This window comes from Phyllostomus discolor, chromosome 2 (assembly GCF_004126475.2).
Source record: "Phyllostomus discolor isolate MPI-MPIP mPhyDis1 chromosome 2, mPhyDis1.pri.v3, whole genome shotgun sequence".
Taxonomy (NCBI): domain Eukaryota; kingdom Metazoa; phylum Chordata; class Mammalia; order Chiroptera; family Phyllostomidae; genus Phyllostomus; species Phyllostomus discolor.
In genome coordinates this window covers 81,930,395-81,936,394 of record NC_040904.2, presented here as the reverse complement: position 1 = coordinate 81,936,394, position 6,000 = coordinate 81,930,395, and positions in this window count along the sequence as shown.

The following is a 6,000-nucleotide window of genomic DNA, read 5'->3' as shown; positions in this document are numbered from 1 at the left end:
ATCACATGAGTAGAGTGTTGGAACTTTCAGCTCCACCCTCCAACCTCAAGGGAAGGGAGAGGGGCTAGAGGTTGGATTAGTCAACCATGCCTACAAAATGAAGCCTCCACAAAAGTCCTTGAAGGACAGGGTTCAGAGAAGTTCTAGATGAGTAAACGCATGGAGGTGTCAGAAGCATGGTGTCCTCAGAGAGCACATGGAAGCTCTGCTCCTCTTCCCACATACCTCTCCCGGTGTACTTTTGTTTGGCTGCTTCTGAGTTATATAATTTTATAATTAACTAGTAATCTACTATGTAACATGTTTTCCATGAATTTGCCATTTAACAAATTCATCAAACCCAAGGAGGGGCTGTGGGAACCTCTGACCAGTCAGAGGCACGGTGACAACCTATATGTTGGTGTCTGAAGCAGAGGCAATTTTGAGGGAATGAACTTTCAATCTGATCTGACACTGTTTCCAGGTAGCTAGTGTTAGAATTTAGTTAAACTGTAGGACACTGAGCTGATGTCTGCCAGAGAATTGGGGAATTGCTTGGTGTGGGAAAAACCTCACACCTGGTCACAGAAGTGTTTAGTGTAAGTAGTAGAAAAGAAACACAGGTGTGTTTTCTCTTTCAGGCACTAATCCCATTCATGAGGTCTCCACCCTCCTGGCCTAATCACCTTTCAAAGACCCTACCTCCTGACGCCATCACTTTGGGGGTTAGAATTTCAATATATGAATCTAAGGGGGAGATGTAAACATTCAATCCATAACATGGTGTGTAGAAAATAGTGCATATGTTCACAAAAGCATTTGTGCAAGGATATTCATAGCATGTTAGTAGTTATTTCCAAGCAGTTTTCTTTAATATTGCAATGAATAATGTTGATATAATATTCCTTCCTTATTAAATGTTATTTTTTAAAAGAAAAAAGAATACATAAATAAAAAATAGAATAATAAGCTTTTAAAAAATGTTAATCATTCTTCTCTCTACAGAGAGAAGATGACCTGCAAGGATGACAGCTATTGAGGGGGCTGGGGTATGTGAGGAGGGGGAGGGATTGAGCAAAATGGCAAAAGGACTCATGGACATGGACAACAGTGTGCTGATTGCAGGGGGGAGGAGAAGAGGGGCTGAAGGGTAATGGAAAAAATACAATAAAATTTAAAAGAAAATGACCTGAAAGAGAGACCTTTTACTTAAATGAGTAACTTCTGAATGACACACAGTGTTATTTTAAAATTTTTTGTTATTTTTTCAAAGGGGGAGATTTTTAAAAAAGATTTTATTTATTTATTTTTAGAGAGAGGGGAAGAGAGGGAGAAAGGAAGATAAACATCAATGTGTGGTTGCCTCTTGCTCATTCCCTACAGGGGACGTGGCCTGCAACCCAGGTGTGTGCCCTGACTAGGAATTGAACCAGCGACACTTAGGTTCGCAGGCCAGCACTCAATTCACTGAGCCACACCAGCCAGGGCTGTTGTCTTTAACTTCATTTGAAACAGTTTTGTTAGACTGTATTGCAACAAGCTGTCATGTCAGCATGCACTTAAAAATCATCCAAATTAGTGAATTTTTGTGTAGTCATTTTAATATTGAAGATGGAAAAATTAGCAACATTTTCAGCATATTATGCTTTAATATTTCAATAAAGGTAACAATGCAACTGAAACACAATAAAAGATTTGTTCAGTGTATGGGGAAGGTGCTGTGACTGATGGAACATGTCAAAAGTGTTTTGTGAAGTTTTGTGCTGGAGATTTCTCTCTGGATGATGATCCACGGTTGGGTAGACCTGCTGAAGGTGATAGTGATCAAACCAAGACATTAGCTGGGAACAATCAGTGTTCTGCCACATCAGAGATAGCCGACATACTAAAAAATGTCCAAATCAATCATTGAGAATTATTTGCACCAGCTTGGTTATGTTAATTGCTTTGATGTTTGGGTTCCACATAAGTTAAGTGAAAAAAACCTTCTTGACCGTATTTCCATATGTGATTCTCTACATAAACAAAATGAAAATGTTTTGTTTTTGAAACAAATTGCAATGGATGATGAAAAATGGATACTTTACAATAATGTGGAATGGAAGAGATCATGGGGCAAGTGAAATGACCCACCACTAATCACACCAAAGACTGGTCTTCAGCCGAAGAAGGTGATGTTGTGTATATGGTGGGATTGGAAGGGAGTCCTCTATTTGAGCTCCTTCCAGAAAAACCAAGCAATTAATTCCAACAAATATTGCTCCCAATTAGACCAACTGAAAGCAGCCTGTGATGAAAAGCCTCCAGAATAAATCAACAGAAAATGCATAATCTCCTATCAGGATAACGCAAGGCTGCTTGTTTCTTTGATAACCAGGCAAAAATTGTTACAGCTGGGCTGGGAAGTTCCGATTCTTCCACCATATCCACCAGACATTGCACCTTTGGATTTCCACTTATTTTGGTCTACTCAAAATTCTCTTAATGGGAAAAATTTTAATTCTCTGGAAGACTGTAAAAGGCACCTGGAAGATTTCTTTGCTCAAAAAGATAAAGAAGTTCTCAGAAGGTGGACTCATGTTCTCTGAAAGATGGCAAAAGTTTGTGGAACAAAACACTGGATACATTGTTCAATAAAGTTATTGGTGAAAATGAAAATTGTGTCTTTTCTTTTTACTTAAAAACAAAACAAACTTTTTGTCCAACCCAATAGATGACTATATGACTATATATTGTATTTAACATTTAATATATATTTAAATATATATCATGTTTAACTGATATTTAAGTTGCTTGCAGTTTTAAAAAAATTAAAATGTAAAAATTACATGCAATTAGCATGTATGTGCATATTTGTATTTTATCTACATGTACATATAAATATATGAGGTCTGTCCAGAAGGTACCAGCCATGTATTATGAAAAATAGAGACATTTACTGAAGAAGATATAAGATACAAGAAACACTGTACATAGGAAATGATGCCTCAGTCCCCTTCAAAGTAGGGACTTTGGGACCTCCCACAGTTCTCCCAATTGCCATCAGATGCCCTGTTGTATTTTCCTGAATCTCACTGGCAGTCTGAAATCTCTTCCCTTTCAAAGGTGATTTTAGTTTTGGGAGAAGCCAGAAGTCACAGGGCACCAAATCTGGACTCTGGAGGGGCTGAGTTACCTGGGTGATTTGATATTTCACCAAAAATCTCTGCACAAGACCTGATGCATGAGTGGGAGCATTGTCATAATGAAGCTGCTAAATACCAGTTGCCCACAGTTGTGGCTTTCTGAATCATCCAAATAGTTTCTGTGGAGGAATGCTCAAGCTTAATGCAAAATTGGATGCAGATTCATTGTTCTACTTGCTCAGTCATTTTGAATGCAACATTCACATAGTACGAACCTTCACTCATTGGTGTCTACTGCCCCCACTGACTAGTACAGTGAAGTCATCATTGTTCACTCATGCTCATTCCAGTCCACTCTCCTTGGCTGCCAGGTTACATCAATGTCATGCAAACATTCTTATTATATTAACAATTGCTGGACTTTTTCCAGACAGAGCTCATATATCAGTATACATATATGAGTGTCTATTGATAGCATAAACTTCTGAAAATGGAAGGGCTAGGTCAAAGGGCATAGGAATTTTAAAATTCAAAAGATAATGCCAAATTGCCCTCCAAGGAGATTTTACCAGCTTCACTCCCACTGCCTATTTTCTCACATCTATATCAATGAATGTTATCATCGGATAATTTTTTTTGCCATTCTCATTCTCATTGGTGAAAGATGATATCATTGCATTAATTTGCATTTCCTTAATTATTAGTTAGATTTAGTCCTTCTAATATATGTATATATATTTGACCAGTTATATTTCCTTTTTCCTGGGTACTTTCCTTGTTTTTAATGTTTTGAAGGCTCTTTGTGTGCCAGGGACTGTTAATTGTGTCGCACGCAGTTGTACGGCAGTGTGTTGCCCAGTAGAGGGTTCAGGCCAATGGGAGGCAGGTTCTCACCCTCTCAGCAGGTGGGGTCAAGTGAATCATGCACCGTGATCGTCGGGGCAGACAGAGCTCCCTTCCCCGTAAAGGATCAGGATTTCTGGTTTGGGGTTTCTACTTCTCAACTAAGCTTGTATTTGAGTATAATTATTATAAACACCATGCTGCATGAATAATAATTAAGTGACATTTATTTTATTTAAAGGTCAGTGTAACGATGACACAAAACATTCTTACATTTACAATAAGACGTTAGGTCTGGCTCCTAGAGTCATGAGTTAGCTGGGATCGTTGCCCTAAGACTCATCTTAGTCTTAGGTATTTGCTTCCATCCCTCCATTTCTAAAATAAATGAACAAAGGTGGAATGTTTAAACATTTAAGCACATTTGGAGCTTAAAATAAAATTGTGTATTTGTTTCTGTTACAGCCTTTGTTCCATCAGAGAGAACTATTTTTCTTAGGTTGAGATCACAGTTTGCAGGTCTGCAGAGCATCCCAGAGACCCAAGATTAAATTTTCTCTTACTAGCAATGTTAAAAGTGGGATTTAGTGTTCTTTGTTCAAATAAGGACAAAAGGCTGTGAGCGGCTGAGCTACTAGCAGCCCTTACAGAAGTCAGCAAGTATGCATGTGCCTCCCAAGGAACACAGTGGGGTCATGGATTGAATTCTCCTCTCGTCACAAGTGGCCGGTGCCTAGCCAGCCTTCCAGTACATCAAGGAATGGAACATTTCTTCTCTCTGTGGCTGCAGCGGCCACTGCCATTTTGTACTGACCTCTAGGTACTGAGTTTCTTGTGAAGCTTCTGTGCTGTACCAGGCAAGACCAGAGACTCCTGGTTCTGTTCTCAGACTCCAGGTGCTGCCTCATATCTCCTTCCTTCAGAGGCTTAGCAGAAATCATGATTCAGAGGCCACATGCTAGGTGAATTCAGAGACTGAACCGTGAGCCTGAAACTGAGCCACAGGCCATTGGGTGCCAGATGCTTATAACTTACTATTCATTGGAGGCTTTATACTTGATAGAGTCCGGATATTTTTAAAAGATATGTTTAGTTTCCAGATAAAATCTCCTACTGATATGCATGTTGGTATCTATTTTTATCTAAAAACGGAGGAAGTATAAAAGTGTGCAGCATATCTAAAATTACTAAAATGGTCAGCAAAGAGATTGAATGAGACGATAGGTCAGAGGTACTGCAAGACAGGAGGGGGAGAGTGGTACAAGGAAAAGAATTATCCAATGCTATGTACTGGGTGTGGAGTATCTGGAGACTCAGAAGGAGACATAGGAGATTTTGCTGCATTTCTAAAAGTTCAAGTTGACATGATACATATGGTAGCACCTTTGGTAGTAAATCTTCAGCAGGAATATCATAAAAGTGATGCAGTTTTCTCATAAGCCCTGTTAGGTGGCACACAATTTCAACTTGTTGCATTATTAATGATGTTTACTTTGATTATGTGGTTAAAGTTGTATCTGCTATGCTTTTCCACTGCAACACTATTCTCTTCTCCTTGGTAGTTAGAATGTACTTTGTGGCAAGATTTAAATCTATGCAAATATCTCTTTCCTCTTTAGTTTCAATGTACACATGTATGTGTATATTTATATTTAATTTTCTCTTTTAGTTTTGGGTAATAACTCATTACTATCACCATGTATTTTGATACCCAGGTTCTCAGAGCTGGCTAGTAGGAGTCCCTACATGTTTTTTCTCAAATGGCTGTGCAATTTTATATGTTCATACTAACTTCTTTGTCCTTTTGACATGGTCCATTATTCTTTGAGTACTTCCTGAGTTTCTTCAACAAAATATTCCCTATTCTCTTGTATTTTCTCTGCCTCCACCTAAAATTGGCCACTTTGCCAAGGTGCCTTTAATGAAGAATTGTAGTCCAACACCGTGATCTTGGAACTAGATGTCCTCATTGATTTTCTGTATTGTTGTTCACAGTTGTTTTTAGTAGTCACTTATAAATACATATATTTATGGGTACCTTTACACATTTATT